Source organism: Chiloscyllium plagiosum, unplaced genomic scaffold (genome assembly GCF_037043375.1).
Source record: "Chiloscyllium plagiosum isolate Xiang-an unplaced genomic scaffold, Cpla_swu_hap1 HiC_scaffold_30, whole genome shotgun sequence".
Taxonomy (NCBI): Eukaryota; Metazoa; Chordata; class Chondrichthyes; order Orectolobiformes; family Hemiscylliidae; genus Chiloscyllium; species Chiloscyllium plagiosum.
The window spans coordinates 18,961,732-18,983,881 of NW_028270168.1; the positions used below are offsets into that span (position 1 = coordinate 18,961,732).

General features: G+C 41.9%; 1 long non-coding RNA gene across 1 annotated transcript; it reads left to right on the plus strand.

Moving 5' to 3' along the window:
- The first annotated feature begins 218 nt into the window (after window positions 1-218).
- On the plus strand, window positions 219-15,861 carry LOC122563589 (uncharacterized). The gene is made up of 2 exons (XR_006315659.2): window positions 219-1,543; window positions 15,371-15,861. It is a non-coding gene; the product is annotated as an uncharacterized LOC122563589 (long non-coding RNA).
- The last annotated feature ends 6,289 nt before the right edge of the window (window positions 15,862-22,150 follow it).

Genomic DNA, 22,150 nt, shown 5'->3' on the forward strand with positions numbered 1-22,150 from the left:
ACTCCAACTTGGCACCACCCTCTCGACCTGCCTTATCTGTCCACCTTCATTCCCACCTATACATTCCACCCTCCCAACTAACCTACCACAATTAACCCCTCCACCTGCATCCACCTATCGCCTTCCCAGATATCTTCCCCCAGGCCCACCCCCACCCCTTATTTATCTCACAGCCCCCTTCCCTCTCCATATTCCTAATGAAATGCTGATGCCTGCAACGTCACCTCTCCTACTACTTGGATGCTGCCTGATCTAAAGTGGGTTTTTTCATTGTACACAAGAGTTTTTCCAGCCACTTCTGTTTTATTTTATATTTCCAGCATCACATTATTTGTTTTAAATAAATTTTTTTTAGGGGCTTGACAAGGTAAATGTGGATAAGTTGTTTCCTTTTGAAGGTGGGGTCTAGGACCATAGGCCATACTGTAATTGCAAAGTAAGGGGTCATTCATTTAAAACATTAATTTCTGAATCTGTGGAATTCTTTACCACAGAGGGCTGCCAAGGAAGGGTCATTCAGAATGTTCAAGGCTGAGATAGATTTTTAATGAGAAAGGGAATTCAGGGATATGGGGGTATAGAAGGAAAGTGGAGTTGAGGATTGTCGAATTAGCCATGAGTCTAGATTAGAGTGGTGCTGGAAAAACACAGCAGGTCAGGCAGCATCCAAGGAGCAGGAAAATCGACGTTTCGGGCAAAAGCCCTCCATCAGGAATAGAGGCAGGATGCCTGCAGAGTGGAGAGATAAATGAGAGGGGGTGGGGAGAAAGTAGCATAGAGTAGGAGATGACCTGGGGGTTGCAGTGAGAGAGAGACTCACTGAGATCTTGTAGAGAGAGGAGGAATGAGCTTATTGAACGATAGAATAGTCTTGATGTGCTGAATGGCCTACATCTGCTCCTACATTGCCTAATATGTCCCTTTAATTACTTTCCTGTTACAAAAGTGACACTTCGGAGAAATAAGTTATGGCTTTGGCTATAGAAGCAATTTGGAACAATTTAAGGCACTTTATAAAAGCTTTTATTTAAACCTCTCGACTTCTCTGCACCTTTTGTAAAAAATGATCAAGCTATTGGCCGCCTGTCGTCAAAAGCCTGCTTTGGCCTGGTGTCAGTTTTGTCTGATTAGGTTTCCAGTGGTATGTTAAACAACGTGAAATGTGTAAATATAGGTTGCAGTAAAATATACCACATCTGCAACAATGGCAACTGAGACCTGTTAGTGCACAAAAGTAAATTACTTTTTGTTTAGCAATGACTGCATTTCAGCAACTTTTTTTTCAGACAGGAGATGTACTTTCCTCTGTTGTCAGAGGTTGTGGTAACCTTTCAATTTTCTCCATTTCCTTTTTTTTAACGTTATTTGACTGGTTTCCGCTGAGCCGAGCTCAGAGGAGCAGACTCGCCACTGTCAGAGTTGTGAGTAACACTCAGTTTATCGGCGGCTCGTTTTGCCAGGACACCCCAACTCTGTGACAATGAATAAGATCCTGATTTGCCTCCTCATCTGCATGGCGCTTCTTGTGAGCATCTCTATACAGGTACAGACTCACTCTGACGCTAAAACCCAACTAAGTAATATTATTTGACAAATGTATCTGTAATACAATCTGTTGGGAATTAAGTTTCTTCAGGACATCAGGCAGCAACGATTTGATTTAGAAGCTGATAGTGTTGATTTCGATGGAGATGAAGCATACCCAGTTTAATTGTTGGATCCATGCAGTGACTGTAATTAATTAAATTCGCAGACGGACGACAGTCAGGTACCATCTCAAGAACCGTGAAATTTCCAACGTACTTTGGAAATGATGGGTCTAAGTCCCCACTTGCTGATCCTTGGAGCCTGTCTGGGTGGCTTTGCTCGCCCCAGGACAGATTTTTGTTGCAGCTTTTCACAGAATCCCTCCCGTGTGGAAGCACGCCATTCGGCCCATCGAATCCACAGCAACCACAGAGCGTCCTACCCAGACTCACGGCTAAGCCACCGAGCCTGCACATCCCTGATCACTATGGGAAAGTTTACATGGTCAGCCCACCCTAACCTGCTCATCTTTGGACAGTGGGAGGGGACCAGAGCACCTGAGGAAACCCACACGGACAGTCGCCTGGAATTGAACCCGGGTCCCTGGCGCGGGAGGGCAGCAGTGCTAACCACTGAGCCACCACACCACCCTTTTCTCATGCTTGTTTCAGGAGATGTGGGCATTTCTGGCAGTTCCAGCATTTGCCACCCATCCTTGATTGCCGAAATTGAATCGGGTGGCTTTCTGGGCCTTTTCAGAGGGCAGTTAAAAGAGTCACCCACAAATGTGGGGATCTTGTAAGCCAGCCCCAGTAAGGATGGAAGAACATGCTTCTGTAAAAGACATTGATGGGGTTGGGTGGTTGGTGCACCTAGAACCTCAGCAGTACACAGGGTTCCCAGCTGAGGCAGGTCTGAAGTTGAAGTACTTAGAGGCTTACATTTAAATAAAACATATTGAAGTGTGAAGTTGGCAAACCCTGGGACTGGAGGTAGAAGCCCTCTGCGTGGAACATTTGGGACATTTGTAGGACCTTCCCTCCCATTGTCAGGAGAGCTCCCCAGCAGCAGGACTGTCCTAATTCAGTTTCCCGCCTCAATACCTTGACCCTAATCACTTCCAAGTCTCTCACTATGGGGTTGGAGAGATTCAGCTTTCTTTCTAGCATGTCAGAGTATCCTTGAAAAGAAGTTGTCTTCTTTTCAACAAGACAACTTCTAAGTGTGCAAGAAAATGTAAGACGGAGGTATGTATTTAATGAAGAGCAAAATTTACCATTAATCACTCTGTTGAAACTGAGGATTTTATATATTTTAAAAAGGAAAGTCATGGGCATCTTAGCCCCTCCCCAAGTTGCTGCTTCATCACATTCACCTAATATTGGATGTGTTCATTCACTATTCAGACCATGTTTAGCACAATGCATTTGACAGCAATCTAAATGCAGCAAAGAAAAGGAATTTATACTGGCAGTGGAGTAGATTATGTGATTTATAATAGATTCAGATGAGTTTCTTTGAGATCAGCCCCTGTAATTATTTGAGATGCAAGCCAAATTTCTGCAATCAGAGAACTGTCTTCAGACTGTTGGGAAACCACAGATTCTTGTCAAAGGTTTGATTAATTCTTGCTTAATCTTGCATTTGTTTTATTTCTCAAACATCTGCAGCTTGCCTTCTGCCCTCTTTGACTGTTTTGCGCTTTCTGGGTCTAAACTAGCAGCAAGGGAGATATACATGCAAGTTAATTTCAGTATTAAAAGTTTCATTCTCACGTCACCATCTGGCGCTGATTCAGACAACTACCTTCACTAACAGCACAATTTTCAGAATTTAACGCAAGATCCTGCCCCAATCACTCCCTGCTTTAAATTCTGATCAATTCTCAATAGTTGTCTTCAAAATGAGAGATGGAAAGGGACCTGATTTAGTTTTAAACTTTGCTTATCAGTCACTGAATTCACTGCACTAAAGTAGGAACATGGTTTGAAAGGAAGAGAAAGCCAGTCAGTCATAGGAGAATATGCCGATTTGGAAAATTCCAGTGGAGTGATTCACTGTCTGATGTTTTGGATTTGCAGAATAATTTCATAACTCACTCCTTCAAACTGCAGTAGAATTTAAAAAGATGATTTGTCTTCAGAAAATGTCGCTAATGGGGTCTGAATGTAACTTTGAGCAAGTAAATGAATTTTGATTGAACAAATGTCTTGCCAGGAACATGGGCCAGTGGGAAGAGGGGGAAGGGGTTTGCAAGATAACTGTGGGCCTCCTCTTGCTAGTCAATGCTGCCCTGATATCTGCAAGTTTCTGCATTTATAAACTGACAGTATGCATCATAGAAGTTTACATAATACAAGCAAAAATCTAATTAAAATAGGAGTCTGCTGTATCTCCACCTCTCTAGTATTCTCACCAACAATCTCACCTCCTAAACCCTCTCCTCCTGCTCATCTCCCCACCATCTCCACTGCCATTTCCCCAGTATCTTTGTTGTTTTTGCTCAGTACACTCACCACTTTTGCCTTCATCCTCTCACTTGCTCAGTTCCTATGTTCTCCCCACCATCTCCTACTCTCTTTCTCTCATCCTATCTTCTATTTCTACTTTTTATCCCTGTCCCCTCCCTTGCCCACTCTGCTGTTCCTCTGCCGCATACTATCCTGACCCTCAGGCTCTTGCCCGAAATGTCAATTCTCCTTCTCCTCGGATGCTGTCTGACCTGCTGTGCTTTTCCAGCACCATATTCTTGACTCTGATCTCCAGCATCTGCAGTCCACACTTTCTCCTATCCTGACCCTCTTGCCCACCTACCCCTCACATTGTTCCTGGTGTCTCCCTGGTCTTATGTCTCCACCCGTTTCCCCATACCATTTTCTCTATCCTCTCCTCCATCTCCTTCTGACATCTTCATTGTCCCTAGTCTCTTCCACCTTACTGTCTCATCTAATGAGACCCTTTCCTCTACCTTCTGTTGATTCTCTCACAAGTTCAGCCCCCCCACCTTCCTGTTAATTTCACTTGCCCCATCCCCTCCCACCTTGCCATTACACCTACCATCTCTTATGTCACCCTGAGTTTTCTCTGCCCTACCAAATTAATTTTTAACTTGTGGTCATTGTTTAGCAAACCTTTAATGGATGCATTCAAAATGATGATCTCCTCCAATCATCTATATGCTATTCTTCTGAAACTGGCATCCTCTTTACTGCTATTTGAACTCTATCACAATCTACCTTCCCATTTTAATTTCCAGCCAAGTTATTTCACTCTTGGCAATCTTTCTCATTGCTTTCAAACAACCTCCCTTTGGTGTCTGGCTCTAACCCTCTTCTGCTACAAGTCCATCAGCACTTCCTCTAGGAGATTTAATCTTACTTCTCGATAAGAAGTGCCACAGAAATGCAAGTTTAGAACACTGCAGTTTCGAATTCAAAATGGTTTTGTGAAATTATCTGTGGAAAGTGAAAGACCTGGATTACAACTGCATGAAGAGTTGAATCTATCCTGCCAGATTAAGGTTAACTGGGAAGCACTTGTGGACAATTACCCTTAGCTGGTTAAATCTACGGGAAGGAAAAACACTGATGGGAATTAGATGCGAGTTTAAAATGATGAGTGGGTATAAGGTTAGGTTTGCAAGGGCATTATGATAGTGGCCAAGGCATGAGATAGGGATACATCTGGGCACGGTACCCAGTGCCCAGGGCTCTAAGTGGCTGGCCAAGCACAGGTCGGGGTGTGGCAGAAGCTCTGGGAAAGAAAGAGTATTGGGGCCCGTTCTTTCCCCTGAGGGATGTTAAGATGAAGGACAATTAATGTGACAGGGGTTAAAGCACCTCACTTTTCCATCTGCTAACATTTATCATGTATTATGTCAGAGGAACAGAAGGTAATTTTTTATCTAAATGTAGAGAAACTTCAGCATACTTCGGTGCAGAGGGATCTGGATGTCCTCGTGTATAAGTCACACGAAGCTAGTATATAGGTACAGCAGGTAATAGGAAGGCAAATGGAATATTGGCATTTATTGTTAAAAGGAACAAAGTATAAAAGTAGGGAGGTGTTGCTGCAACTGTACAAGGCATTAGTGAGGTCGGACCTGGAGTACTGCGTAAATTTTCAACCCCCACTTGAGGACAGGTGAAGTTACACTGGAGGCAGATCAGAGGAGGTTCACTGGATTGATCCCAGAGAGAAGGGGCTTGTCTTTTGAAGAGAGATTTAGTAGTTTAGACCTTTGGTCTCTGGAGCTTATAAGAATCGGAGGAGATATAGTTCAGGTATAAAGGTTACTAAAGGGGACTGACAAAGTAGATGTGGCAAGGATGTTTCCTCATGTGAGGCAACCTAGAACAAGACATCATAGTTTTAGGAGAATCAACGTTTTGGGCATGAGCCCTTCTTCAGGAAAGGGCTCATGCCCAAAACGTTGATTCTCCTGCTCCTTGGATGCTGCCTGACCTGCTGCGCTTTTCCAGCAACACATTTTCAGCTCTGATCTCCAGCATCTGCAGTCCTCACTTTCTCATCATAGTTTTAGGGTAAGGGGTAGCAGATTTAAAACAGAGATCAGGAGAAATTATTTCTCCCAAAGGGTCATGAAGCTATGGAATTCACTCCCCCAGAATGTGGTGGTTACTGGGACATGGAGTAAACTTAATGAGGATTTGGATAGATTTTTAATTAGTAACAGATTGAAGGGTTATGGAGAATGGGCAGAAAAGTGGAATTGAGGCTGATATGAGATCAGCCATGATTGTATTAAATAGCATGGGTTGAATTACCTACTCCTTAGTTCTCATGTTTTTATGTTCTAACATGCATAACATTAACACAAATTGCACAGACAAAATCTGATCAATTAACCACTGTAATTTAAAGTTTAATATTCAGCCAAAGTTTGCATATTTTATTTGTTTTACATTATACACTGAATATAAGTCCACCTACATATTTATCGTTTATCCAAATTCAGCATTTAAAATCAAAGCTGGTTCAGTTTTTTTAATTTATGTTTGAGTTATTTTTGAGAGTGGGTGTATCACATTTTCTAATAGGAAATGGAGCAAGATAGACTTTTAGTTCACTGCTTCAGATTGTTTGTTATATCTTACTTAGTGATAAGGAGGGCTCTGTGGTGTTTTAGAGTAAGTACCACAAATAGTTATATTTGCCCTGTAGAGCTGACTAATTAGAAACTGGAATGCACTGCATGAACAGGTAGTGAAAGCATACTCCACTGGAATGTGTGGGGGTTGGACTGAATAAACTGTGCAAATTTAGTGAAAATCATAATCAATAATATAATCAGCAATTTTAATATTTATCCACATATAATTTATTTTGCAAATGGGTGCTTTGTGCTTCTTTCCTTGGCAGCTTGCAAATTTTGTTCTTGATCATTTTATACAGCTTGGGAAATCATGAGTTGAGATAAAATGTGCCCATCATTCAGCACTGGTCTAGGTGCCACATTTCTTAGCATCATTCAGATGCAGGACAATGTTTGAAGAAAGGTAAAAAGAGATGATAAATTCTTGCTAATCTTTTCTGGAGACGGAACTTTCCAAATAATTGCAACTGCTCACTGACTATCCATGGGGTAATGGAAGTTCATATAGACAAAGCAGAAGTAAACCAATACAAACATAGAAACTAGGAACAGGAGTAGGTCATTTGACCCTGTGAACCTGCTCTACCAGTCATTATGACTATGGCTGATCATCCTACTCATCAGGAAAAAGTGAGGACTCCAGATGCTGGAGATCAGAGTTAAGTGTGGTGCTGGAAAAGCACAACAGGTCAAGCAGCATCTGAGGAGCAGGAGAATTGATGTTTTGGGCAAGAGCCTTTCATCAGGAATGTGCTTTTCCAGCACCACGCTCTCGACATCCTACTCAATACCCTGTCCCCACCTTTACCCGGATTTGATACCTGCACCAGCTCTTGCAAAAGTACTATTCACTTGGTCCCACCTTCCGGCTCTTACCACTGAGTTAGTAATTTCTTTTCATTCAAGCACTTTTTCAATTCCCATTTGAATTCAATTTGCTTTCACTACCACTTAATGTAGTGCATTCCAGTTTGCACCAAATTTGTGTTGGCAAACAAATTTAATTTTGTCTTTTATTTGCTGATTGCCCCAAGTCCTGTGGTACCACCATGAGTCCACTGGTACCACCAATGCTTTCCAGTTTCTAATTAGTCAGCTTTATAGTGCAAATATGACTTTACCCCTGTCAAATCCCTTCTCAATCGATACATTTTCAAACATTAAGGAGATTGAAAGCATGAGAAGTGTTATTCATCAATGAGCAGACTCAGTGAGCTATGCCCCCTATTCCTGATGTCATTTCTGATTTTCCTAATCTTCCCTGCTCCAAGGAGAATAAATTAATTTTTTTCCAGTTTCTCCCATTCCTGGTAGCATTCTATTCACAACATCTCTAAAAGTACAGTTTTTGGCAAGTCATTACAGGAAGATTTAAAACCAATACTATTGGTGGAATATTGATTTGATGGAGGAATGAGTCTCATCATTGAACAAGGGTTTCAGATCCACCCCAGTTTTAGTCAAAGGTCAGGTTGAGCCATCCTGTCTGTCCTAATCTGGAAAGATAGGCATTGTACCACTTTGCCCTGTAAAATGAGTAGCCATGTGTCAAGTCTGATATTGCTAATATATCAACAGTGGTCCTATCATTACCTTATCATTCTCCCAGACGCTTAACACTACACGGACCCACCATTCGGGACACAAGCATTAGATCAGCAGTAAGCTGCAAATCAAAGTCCTTATTTCCTGGGAATCAATTTGTGCTGCATCACGAAGCATTTCGCAAACACCTAATTACCTGGTCAGTTACTTATCTGGTTGCTGTTTGTGGGATGTCCCTGCTTAAGTTGGCTGCATTGGCCACTACTCCCTGCTTCTGTGATTTTCTTCAACCTCCCAGGAATTCGGTACTCCTCAAACTCCACCCTCTCACACATTACTCCACATTTTTTGGCAGTAACTTCAGCTACCTCAGTCCTTATCACTAGAATTTTCTCTTCTAAACCTCTGCACCTGTTTCCTCTTCAAGACATTTCTTAAAACCGATCGGAGATTTCAGAGTAGTGCAGATTACACAAGATATGCCACTGGGACAAGTCTTAATAATATGTTTATATTTTATACAGCTCTTTCAAATGTACTCCAACACCCAAGGTGCTTCACTGGCATGCTGTCAAGATTATTAGTTAAAATTTGACACTAAATCACTAGGAATATATTAACATTGGTGACCCAAAGCTTGCTAAAAGGTGGAACGAGTTAAGGAGGAGAGAGTTGGAGATGTACAGGCAGGGTCTTTCATGATTTGAGGTCAAGATAGCTGAAAGCATGGCTGACAATGTACAAATGGCCAAATTTGGAGGAAGGATGACTTCTCAGGATAACAGGGCTGGAGGTATTTCAAGGTTAGGGAAAGAGGCAAGGCATGGATGGATCTGAAATCATGGATAAGAGTTCTAAAAATAAAGTGGTACTCAGTTAGAAAACAGTATGGATTGATGAGCTCAAGGGTGAGTCAAGATGTCAGAGATTTTGGCTGTGCTGAAGATTGTGGAGTGTATCATAGGAGAGGCTAGAGCTGAAAATGTGTTGCTGGAAAAGCACAGCAGGTCAGGCAGCATCCAAGGAGCAGGAGAATTGACGTTGATTCTCCTGCTCCTTGGATGCTGCCTGACCTGCTGCGCTTTTCCAGCAACACATTTTCAGCTCTGATCTCCAGCATCTGCAGTCCTCACTTTCCCATAGGAAAGGCTAGCCAGGAGAATGTTATAATACAATGTTATGCAACTCTCGATGATCAAAATTATTTAAACTCCAAGATATTCAACATTTTCAAACTGCAATGCCTTTAGGAAGGAAAGAACACAACAGTAAAAGCGAGACAATGATTGAGTGCTGCCAGCCTTTTCCCTTGTGCATGTGTTTAAGTAACTATATAGGTGGGCTTCCAGTGACCATGGCACCAGAATTTAGGATGGATAGAATGAAATAAAACATAACAGAAAAAATTTAGCTGAGGAAAGAGATCCAACAAGGTCTATTTATTATTAAACATTTGCAGAATTTTTAACTGCAAAAAGATACTTTATTCATCAAAAAAATCTTTATGTACATGCACAGTTACTAAAGCAGTTCAGATCTGTATAGACTTTGCAAAGAGAAAGCAAAAATGGGTTTGACTTTCTAAATAGTTGGAACAATCCAAAAGCTTTCTTAATTAAGCAAGGTATTACTTACATGAATTGGCGGCTTCGGGAGGGGCCGATAACTAAACAGACCACCCTGTTGTACTTTGGCAGAAAGACTTTAGAGGTGGTGGTCTTTCTCCACTGTGCCTTGGCAGCAGCTGCCCCAGGCTTCAGTGCGTCCCTCAGCACATAGTCTGGCACATTCCAAGGTCCAAGACTATAACACTCAGTCAAGGTCAACGTCTTTGTTTTTATTTTATTTCAAAATATACTTTATTCATAAAAATATTTAATACAGTTCAGTTCTGTACAGTAGCATATCAAGGAAACAAAAAGAAATAGTGTCTAACTCTACCCAAACAACCAAAAACATCTCATGTTTGAACCAGATTATATTTACATATATTTGAGGCATGGGGATGATCCGATAACTGAGCGAACCACCTTTTAAGTTCAGCAGAAAGACCTCAGAAAGAAGGTCCACTTCCTGTCCACAAACGTTACAGTCTGAACAAATGTTAGTTACAATCAAAAACCTCAAGGAAACATGCCAGCTTTTCTATTAGGTTTATTGATGAACCAAGTAAATAATGTTGAACAACCAAAAAAATTGCACACACAACCAAGTACACTCACTTATTCTGCACACATATAATTATTTTTTGGTTGATTAAAGGTGAGGAGATAATATCATGAGAGGGCAGGTATCCCTCATTAAGAGTTCTTAACCAGCGCAGGTTTAAAGTGGCTGTAAGACAGGAATCCAACTAGAAAAGTATTAGAAGAGTCCACTGTCAAGTTAAATAAGTTACTTCAGTAGCAGATGAGCTGAAGCTTTTACTATGTTTGAATAGTCTTTCCGGTTGTAAATTCTATGTAATTCTATAAGTGGGCTGTTAATCACAGAGAAGAACAAGTAGTTTCATTAGAAGTGGAATTGCACCCAGTAGCTGGCCTTATCTGTGCTTGACAGATGTCTCCTGTCGCTGACCCTGACTGAGACCAGACACCTCAGCACAGACCAAGAGATAGAACTATGTTTTCTCTGGTTTGGGTGCCACAGTGCTCAGAAAGATTGTCTGAGAAAGGAGTTGTCTGCTGTATGAGAGGAGACTGTTGATTGGATGGCAAGTGACTCTGATTGGTAGAGGTGTTGCCATGAGGAATGTACCACTTAATGGGAATTGACAGTTAACTGCCGACCTTTGCTTAAAATTTAGATCAGGAAAATTGACTCTGATGGTCAAGACATTGCCTTGAGAAAGGAACTAGAGAATGGTTGTCATCTACTGTGTTGAGTTGAAACAAGCACAGCCTGTATATATCGTGTCTGCATAGAACAGGTAGCTATTTATTAATATATAGAGCTTCCAGTAAATGCAAGTACACCACTCTATGAGTCTGACAGACAATTCTACATTGGTTGGGTGTTGTCCCTTTTGTTTCCATGGGCTGGTCAAATTGGGTCAGTACTTCTGTTGTTGCAAACAACTGAGAAGGTATGCCGTTAGATATCTTAATGGGCCACGTCCTGTGCCCAAATCCTCCATTGAAATGGAGCAGTTAAAATGAGGTTACTTTCTGTGAAGTCCTATTTGAGAAATTGGATAGTGGGTCCTTGACTACCATCTCCCACAAAACTGTGTTAACATTCTGTCTATTCCACATGCTAGAAGGTTGGCTTTTTTGGGAATCTCCTAAATAGGGCCCAAACCATTTGTTCACCATGCAAGCTTGATGTTGAAATATGTTGCAATAAAGCCATTCTGCAATTTATTAGCTACTCTGTTCAGCTCATTTCTCACTGTTGAAACTTTATTGCTGGAACAGCACAGCAGGTCAGGCAGCATCCAGGGAACAGGAGATTCGACGTTTCGGGCACAGGCCCTTCTTCAGGAATGAAGAAATGGCCTGGGGCGATCACCTTTGGTCCTGAAAAGTGCCCATTCTATCTCAGATAGAAAGTTTGAGGAACAAGTGAAGCCAGCTGATTCATGTTGTTACAATGCACAAGTGTTGTTCACCACTAATAGGACACTACTGTCAAGCCAAAAGGATATTTTGCTTATTGTACAAATGAGTGAAGTTGCATGTGAATTTTAATGCAGGTGTGAATGTATGTAGGCTTTATATCCAATGGCTGGCAGATTGAATCGAACAAAGAAACATGGAAAATAGAAGCAAGAGTAGGCCATTCAGCCCATTGAGCTTACTTTGCCATTCAATTTGATCATGGCTAGACCTCCATTTCAATGTCATACTTCCATTACCTCCCCATACCCTTTGTTGCTTTCACTATTTAGAATATCTGTTTCTAGACTAACTAGGACTGAGGTGAGAAATTTCTTCCCTCAAAGCGTGGTGACTGGTCTTCACTGCCTTATGTTGTAGTGAATTTCACAGGGTGACAGCTCTGAGTGAAGAAATTTCTCATCTCAATCCTAATTGGTCAACTCTTTATCCTGAGACAGTCCACCTTTATTTTAGAGCAAGGCAGAAGATCATCCTGCATTTAATCTGTCCAGCCCTGTCAGGATTTATCATGTTTCAGTGGGGATCCCCTCTCATTCTTCCAATCTCCAGTGAATAAAGATGCAGCCAACCCAGTCCCTACTGGTAAGGCAAACCTTCCATCCCAGAAATCAGTCTTGTGAATCTATGCTACACTCCCTCTATGGCAAGTCAGTCTTACATAGGGAGATTTAAGCTGCATGTACCATTCCAGGTGTGATTTCACCAAGGCTCTGTGCAGCTGCAGCAAGACATCCTAACTCCTGTACTTAATCCCCTTGCAATGAAGGCTAACATACTGACAACTTGTGACTGGAAACACGCCCCACGAACTTGCAAGTGATATCGAATAACAGCTCAGAGACAAACTTCCATTGAGCAATCACATTAGTTTATTGCACTAAATACAACTTACTAACAAAATATCTTTGCATAAACTATTCTTGTGTCTGTATGTGATATGAACCACCTGTCCTCAGGCTAATCAGGCCTAGTACAGGGGTACTTCTTCTCAAAGTCTCAACCTAGGGCTGTCTTTTGGAAAGTTGTCTGTTGTCTTCCGCCCCCTCTCTCCCTCCCTCCTCTTCCTCCCTCCTTAATCAGACCATATACCTTAGAAAGCAAGCTTCGATTTCATCACATGTCCCATGCCTCTGGGTTATGGTGTAACCCTGCAACCATCTGCTTCACTTGTCATCTCTGTTGTTTTGGAGCCTACACCACAGATGGGTCAGATCCAGTTGCACACCTAAAAACTTTCTTCCTGTTTATCATCTAACCAATGCATCTCACTTTGTTGGTGACGGCGCTGTGAACATTTGAAGTGGATCCCCTGCACCATTACACTTTACTATTAATTTAGACAAATCCAGTAACTGGGTGACCGAATAAGGAGTACTGTATGGGACTGACAATCACCTGATGAAGGAGCGGCGCTCTGAAAGCTAGTACTTCCAATTAAACCTTTTGGACTATGACCTGGTGTTGTGTGATTTTTAACTTTGTACACCCCAGTCCAACACCGGCATCTCCAAATCATGATCTGTTCCTGCTGTCCTTGTTACCCTCTGAGTTGTAAAGTAGGGCATGAGCATAGGTGCAACTGTAGCCATCAGTATGGGTTCCAGAGAAGGTTTGTCCCATTATCACAGTGTCCATACCTGTATGCCTCCCTGCCAAACTATCCCATCCAACTCCCACTAAGACACTTGCATTATTGAAAACTACTGCAACCTATAACGTGAATGCTTCCTCCCTGAGTGGACTGCTGCACTCTTAACTATTTCTTTCTGACATTTAGTATTGGCTTGTTTATCAGTTTACTGTCCTTTTTTCAACACAGTTAAGTCTGCCTTTAAATTGGTGCACATTTTGTCAGGTACAACTCAGATCATCTGTTAACCTCTGCACTTTCTTCTCAGCCTGACTCCAGTTGTTCTCAACCTTTTCAGTGTGAGTCTGGAAGTTCGCTATATGCTGAACTATACTAATTCACTCCAGCGGCTGCAGCTCACTGTTTACTCTTTTCTCCGCCTCTCAATTTCTGATTTGCTTCTTCTGATTTATTTTTTTGCCTCTTCCAATTGTCTCTCTCCAAGTAGCAGGTGAACATTGCAGTTAGTCCACTCAACCCCTTTTTAGATTTGTAGATGCCTTTTACCCTGCCTGTTAACCTTGCCTTATTACCCTGCCTTTTTACCCTGTCTGTTAACCTTGCCTTTTTACCCTGCCTTTTTACCCTGCCTGTTAACCTTGCCTTTTTACCCTGTCTGTTAACCTTGCCTTTTTACCCTGCCTTTTTACCCTGTCTGTTAACCTTGCCTTTTTACCCTGCCTGTTAACCCTGCCTGTTAACCTTGCCTTTTTACCCTGTCTGTTAACCTTGCCTTTTTACCCTGCCTGTTAACCCTGCCTGTTAATCCTGCCTGTTAACCCTGCCTTTTTACCCTGCCTGTTAACCTTGCCTTTTTACCCTACCTTTTTACCCTGCCTGTTAACCTTGCCTTTTTACCCTGCCTGTTAACCCTGCCTTATTACCCTGCCTTTTTACCCTGCCTGTTAACCCTGCCTTATTACCCTGCCTTATTACCCTGTCTGTTAACACTGCCTTTTTACCCTGTCTGTTAACCATGCCTTTTTACCCTGCCTGTTAACCTTGCCTTTTTACCCTGCCTGTTAACCCTACCTTTTTACCCTGCCTGTTAACCCTGCCTGTTAACCCTGCCTTTTTACCCTGCCTGTTAACCCTACCTTTTTACCCTGCCTGTTAACCCTGCCTGTTAACCCTGCCTTTTTACCCTGTCTGTTAACCTTGCCTGTTAACCCTGCCTGTTAACCCTGCCTGTTAACCCTGCCTTTTTACCCTGCCTTTTTACCCTGCCTGTTAACCCTGCCTTTTTACCCTGCCTTTTTACCCTGCCTGTTAACCCTGCCTGTTAACCCTGCCTTTTTACCCTGCCTTTTTCCCTGCCTTTTTACCCCGCCTGTTAACCCTGCCTGTTAACCCTGCCTTTTTACCCTGCCTTTTTACCCTGTCTGTTAACCTTGCCTTTTTACCCTGCTGCTTCAGAGTTTCAGCCCACACCTGCCTCTTGTGGATTTCTCTGGATCTGAGAAGCTCAGATCTTTATATCAACGTGGCCACCTAATCCACATATGCACGCGGTACTGTACCCATTCTGGTTTTGAATTTGTAGCCATTTCTCTTAACTTGTTACTTGATATCATTTACTTGTCTGTTATATTTGAGTTTGAACTCAACTGAACTGCTTTAACTAGACTTATCACAGCTGACTCCTGGCTGACTCACCAATTCTGTTGGCCTGTGCCCTGCAAAATGTCCCATATGCTAGCCAGTGATATAGAGTAATAACCCTGGAAAAGAAATTTCCCTTTGAACGATCATATTACTTAGTTGTGCTAAAAGCAACTTACTAACAAAATACTGCAGTTAAGTAAACTACTTTCATGTATGTGTATGCAATATTACCTATCTGTTCTCAGGTTGATTAGTTGGTTCAAATACTGACCTGAATTGAACTCAGTCGCTCACTTTTAAAACCTCTCAACATTTTGTTTTCTATAGAGCCAAACACCATTACCGCAAATGTCGAATACAACAAAAAGCGAAGCTGCTGGGTTTACCTCAGTCACTGTCAAGCTGCTGGTTTTTTCGCTTCTCCCAGTCTTCCTGCAGAGAGTACTCTCCTAACCGAATAGCACAGAGGCAGCTCCACCAGCTCTCTCATTCAGCATGGAGACCATTCTGCACAGCCAACATTCATCTTCAGATTCACTCTCAACGTTCATCGCTAACTGAGCCTGATGCTGCCTCCTCAGTCAGTTGATTGAGGCATGCTCATCTACCAGTTATCTCTCTCCATTCTTGATTTCTATTAATCGTTTTACTCTGATCTGCCAAGTAATTGGAATCGAGAAATATATCATGTAAAGTTAAATCAATACGTAAATCAAAAGCATCAATGTTCACTCTAGTGTGACTGAATATCATTCATGGCATGTGTTGACATTTAAAGTGATGATTTTTTTAACAATAAACAAAATCTTGGTATACTATCAGTATGGATGTCTTGCTTTTGGTTGCAATTTCTGTGTCTGTGCCTGCATGATCTGGCTCACTGGAGAGGTAGTGGTGTCTTGATTAATGTCAGAGGCACAGAATAATGCTCTGGGGACATGGGTTCAATTCCTGCATAGCAGCCAACAGTGATTAAAAATGATTTGTAAATCTGGAATTGAAAGCTAGTCCCAGTAATGATGACAGAAACTATCATTGATTACTGTTAAAGACTACGTCACTTCACTAATATCCTTTAGGGAAGGAAATCTTCTGTCCTTGCCTGGCCAGTGACACCAAATCCGCAGCAATGTCAAAGCAAAATGCTGTGGCTATCATAAACAGAATATGCAAGCAAAACTCAATAGGTCTAGCAGCTTCTGTGGAGAGAGAAATAGATTGAGTGTTTTGGGTCTGGTATGACTCTTCAGAATTTTGAAGATGATAACTCTGTTCCTCTCTCCACAGATACTGTTGATCTGTTGAGTTTCACCAGCATTTTCTGCTTTTATTCCATTGTGTTTAACTCTTAGCTATCCTTGGAAATGGTCTAGCAAGCCAATCAGACTAAGAGCAATTAGGTTTTGGAAACCATGAAAACCATGCCACTTTTCTTTTAAAAAAAAGCTATGACTTTTACAGATTTATTGATCAATCATTTTCACAGGCCATAGTTTTACGGAGGTTGTGATCACTTTTCTGACTGATGAAGGTGTACTTAAACTTAATAATTTGACCCTCTGATCGTTCACCGGTACAGGTGGGGTCATGTTACTAAGAGATCAGAGAGCAAGTTCTCCGTTTTAAACTTCTATCTCCTAACAGGGGATTGTGGGGAGTGAGGGGCCAATATATAATCAGGATTGAAGAATCCAACCTCCTTCCAGATCTTTTTACAACTCAAAACTCAATCCATCAACAGGGCTCTCAAAAAAAGTCATGGAGGTTCAAAACACTTTTAAAACTACCACAACATTGACACCTATCAGCCAAAGATAACAGTAGCTAAGGTGGGATGATGGTTAACTGAGACCCAATGCTGTCTAGGGGTTCTGCGTTGAGATGGTAAAGCTCCATGAGACTCTCAGTGTGTGCATCCTATATGGTCATGGTGCTAAAACACAGGACCTATTGGACATATTGTGGGAGTCCTGCTCTGTCTGGACCTCATGTTATGAGTTTGCAGCAGTAGGACCCAGGCTGGAGGTGAGTTCAGGCCCAACAGAGTACTAATGATCAGCACCTTTTTTACTTCTCTTGTGTCAGGAAACACAGGAGAGATTCCCCTTCTTAAGAGAGAACTGAACAGGGAGATTTCACGATTAACCCAGATCTCAATTTCCTCTCCTAACTTACCTCACAACTAGTGAAGTGCTTTTTATTAAATAATTTCTTAAAATATAGGAAATCTATTTTGTGGATATCAGGGTGCCCAATACGACACTGGAGCAGTTGTTTCAGTGACGTCATTGAGGGGTAAATGTTCTTCAGAATGCTAGGGAGAAGTCTCCTCTTCCAAAATATGCAATGGGACCTCACAAGCAATTTTGATTCTCATTTGACGGTGTCAGTCCCAACAGTACAGCACTGGGAAAGACAGTCTAAACTGTATGCTGTGCCTCGATTGGATCTTTAAACCACAACCTTCTGACTCAAAGGTAAGAGTGCCAGAATTCAGTGACAACTGATACCCACAATGGTAGAAGAAAAATGCCAACAGGAAATCAGTTCTTGAAGTCAGGAAATGTAGGCAGGTGCAAGGTCTTTGTTATACATGTTGCACAGCTCACTGTGACATGTGCATAGTTCAAGGTGACGAGAGGGGTAAAGCAATGGCAGGATGTCTATCAGGATGTGGCCTCACTTACTGACTGATGATGAATTGCCAAAAGTATGTTGACTATTCCCTGTAAACATTCTACAGAGCAAGGGAAATGTTCTGTATTCAATTCACACAGCGTTCCTGGGGAAGTCGCTAGATGTATTGATGCACTGCTCACTTTGTGATTCACACACCAAAACAAACAGCCCCTTTTTGCTGCCATACAGAATTAGTCAGCTCTAAAAAAATGTGTTAAAAAATACTTGCATGGTTTTTTAACCACACAGTTTGGGAAGAGGGACCAGAAACATACAGAGCTTTGAATAGGAAGCAATTCACATTTACAGTTTAATATGTCATCACCAAGTGATCACATTTCAGTCTGTGGATCTTTCAACTCTCTTGCAACACTTTCTTAAGCTCCTGCCAGATGGCTTTAGAGCTTAATTGCGTGTCACATCTGCCTTCAACGGACTCACTCCTTACACTGTTATAACTCTTGTTATAGGTTACCCTGTAGAAGTCACTTTTGTAACCTTGGCATCAGAATTCCTCACAACCTCCATAATTGTTTCTCAATGTGAATCGGAAATTCTTTCTCTAACAGTCAGAGTAAAGGTGTGTTGGCACTCATGGAGAGGTTTATATTGAGGTAACAAGGTGGATATATATATAATCATGGGAGTGGGGGTGGAATCAGGCAAATTTCCTCCAGTCATGTGTTATAAAGTTCTAATGGAGAAGCTGTGGTGAAATGGATACTGACCCAAACACCTTGTGTTTAAGACATGATGTCCAAAGAACTTGCAAATGTAATGCAGCCGAACAGAATGAATTCAATTTACAAACCTTTCTAACATGCAACGAGGCAGGTGTCAAGAACAGGAGAGGTTCCTGCATAGACTATTTAATGGAAAGGAAGTTGGAACGTTTACCATCACAATCCGTTGCTCCAAACTGCAATATGTATGTAGAAATGCACACTGACACAATAACCATCCTGTCTGACTTCAGGAAAGTTCCTTCTGAGCAGTACATTTGTGGGTGAATCAGAGAATTTGTGAACAAGTTTCCCACTTGAGCTTGAGCTCAACTTCCAACCTTCTCCCCATTCCATCACCATCTACTTTGCAACATCACCTGCCTCTGCCCTGACTCAAAAGATTATAGATCATAGAATCCCTATAATGTGGAAGCAGGCCATTTAACCCATTAAGTCCACATCGATCCTCCTTAGAACATCTTGCTCAAGTATCCTATCCCTGTAACCCTGCATTTTCCATGGCTAATCCACTTAGCCTGCAGCTCTTTGCACTGTGGGAGGAAACCGGAGCACCTAGAGAAAACCCACACAAACATGGAGAGAATATGTAAATTCCACACAGAAATCACACAAGGGTGGAATTGAACCTGGGTCCCTGGTGCTGTGAGGCAGCAGGGTGAACCACTGAGCCAACATATACCATGCAGATCTTCTGCTGAAAATCTCATCCAAGCCTTTGTTACCTCCACTCCTCACTATTCCAAACATATTCCTGTCCAGGCTCCCATCCTTGATACTTCGCAAATGCAACACATCCAAACTACTGCAACCTGAATCTGAACTGGAACCAAGTCTCATTTAACATTTGTAATACCTCAATTTAAAAATCTTTACTTCTGCATCTCTTCAGGATTTCTGCATACGTCCTCCATTTCTGGCAATTCAGGAATCCCATAAGCATTTTCCCACTGATGTCATGCTTAGACATGAAGATCTGGAATTCCTTCCATGAATTTCACCCCTCTCTCAACTTCTTAAAATTTCTTTGCCCAAGTTGTTTGTCACCTGTCTGTACATTATCGTTTGTAAATCACTATCAAGTCTTATTTGACCATTTTTCTTTGAAAAGCCTTGAAGCATTTTTCTATGTTAAAGGCACGACATAAATCCAAGTTCATAGGGATGTACAGCACGGAAACAGACCCTTCGGTCCAAATCGTCCATGCCAACTAGATATCCCAACCCACCTGCCAGCACCTAGCCCATATCCCTCTAAACCCTTCCTATTCATATTCCCATCAAGATGCCTTTTAAATATTGCAATTGTACTAGCCTCCACCACTTCCTCTGGCAGCTCATTCCATACCCATATCACCCTCTGTGTGAAGAACTTGCCCCTTAGGTCTCTTTTACATCTTTCCCTTCTCATCTTAAACCTATGCCCTCTAGTTCTAGACTCCCCCAACCCCAGAGAAACAACTTTGTCTATTTATCCTATCCATGCCCCTCATGAATTTATAAACATTTTTAAGGTCACCCTCAGCCTCTGACACTCTAGGGAATACAGCCCCAGCCTATTCAACCTCTCCATATAGCTCAAATCCTGCAACCCTGGCAACATCCTTGTAAATCTTTTCTGAACCCTTCGAGTTTCAAAACATCCTTCCGATAGGAAGGAGACCAGAATTGCATGCAATATTCCAAAAGTGGCCGAACCAATTTCCTGTATAACAGCAACATGACCTCCCAACTCCTATACTCAATACTCTGACCAATAAAGGAAAGCATACCAAATGCCTTCTTCACTATCCTATCCACCTGTGACTCCACTTTCAAGGACATATGAACCCGCACGCCAAGATCTTTATTCAGCAACACTCCCCAGGACCTTACCATTAGGTGCATAAGTCCTGCTAAGATTTGCTTTCCCAAAAGGCAGCACCTCGCATTTATTGAAATTAAACTCCATCTGCCACTTCTCAGCCCATTGACCCAGCTGATCAAGATCCTGTTGTAATCGGAGGTAACCCTCTTCACTGTCCACTACAACTCCAATTTTGGTATTATCAGCAAACTTACTAACTGTACCTCTTATGCTCACATCCAAATCATTTACATAAATGAATGAAAAGTAGTGGACCCAGTCTGAAAAACAATCCTCCACAACCACCCTCTGCCTTCTACCTTTGAGCCAGTTCTGTATCCAAATGGCTAGTTCTCCCTGTATTCCATGAGATCTAATCTTGCTAACCAGTCTCCCATGGGGAACCCTGTTGAACACCTTACTGATGTCCATATAGATCACGTCCACCGCTCTGCCCTCATCAATCGTCTTTGTTACTTCTTCAAAAAACTCAATCAGGTTTGTGAGACATGATTTCCCACAAACAAAGCCATGTTGACTATCCCTAATCAGTCCTTGTCTTTACAAATACATGTACATCCTGTCCCTCAGGATTCCCTCCAACAACCTGCCCACACCAACATCATGCTCACTGGTCTATAGTTCCCTGGCTTGTCCTTACCACCTTTCTTAAATAGTGATACCACATTAGCCAACCTCCTGTCTTCTGGCACCTCAGCTGTGACCATTGATGATACAAATATCTCAGCAAGGGGCCCAGCAATCTATTCCCTAGCTTCCCACAGAGTTCTATGGTACACCTGATCAGGTTCTGGGGATTTATCCATTTCAAGACTTCCTCCTCTGTAATATGGACATTTTTCAAGATGTCACCATCTATTTCCCTACATCCTATGTCTTCCATGTCCTTTTTCACAGTAAACACTGATACAAAATACTCATTTAGTATCTCCCCATCTCCTGTGGCTCCACAGAAAGGCTGCCTTGCTGATCTTTGAGGGGCACTATTCTCTCCCTAGTTACCCTTTTGTCCTTAATGTATTTATAAAAACCCTTTGGATTCTCCTTAATTCTATTTGCCAAAGCTATCTCATGTCCCCTTTATGCCCTCACTCGATCTCTGCTGTTTATACCTGACATATACTTCCTCCTTTTTCTTAACCAAACACTCAATTTCTTTAATCATCCAGCATTCCCTACACCTACCTACCTTTCCTTTCACCCTCGCAGGAATATACTGTCTCTGGACTCTCGTTGTCTCATTTCTGAAGGCTTTCCATTTTCCAGCCATCCCTTTATCTACGAACATCTGGCCCCAATCAGTTTTTACACGTTCTTACACGTTCTTACCCAATATTGTCAAAATTAGCCTTCCTCCAATTTAGAATTTCAACTTTTAGATCCAGTCTATTCTTTTCCATCACTATTTAAAAACTAATAGAATTATGGCCACTGACCCTAAAGTGCTCTCCCGCTGACACCTCTGTCACCTGCCCTGCCTGATTTCCCAAGAGTAGGTCAGATTTTGTATCTTCTCTCATAGGTACATCCACATATTGAAGCAGAAAATTTTCTTGTAAACACTGAAATTCCTCTCCATCTCAACCCTTAACACTATGACAGTCCCAGTCTATGTTTGAAAAGTTAAAATCCCCACTATAACCACCTTATTATTCTTACAGATAACTGAAATCTCCTTACAAATTTCCCCCTGACTATTAGGGGGTCTATAATACAATCCGAATAAGGTGATCATCCCTTTCTTATTTCTCAGTACCATCCAAATAACTTCCCTAGATGTATTTCCAGGAATATCCTCCATTATTAAAAACGCCAATC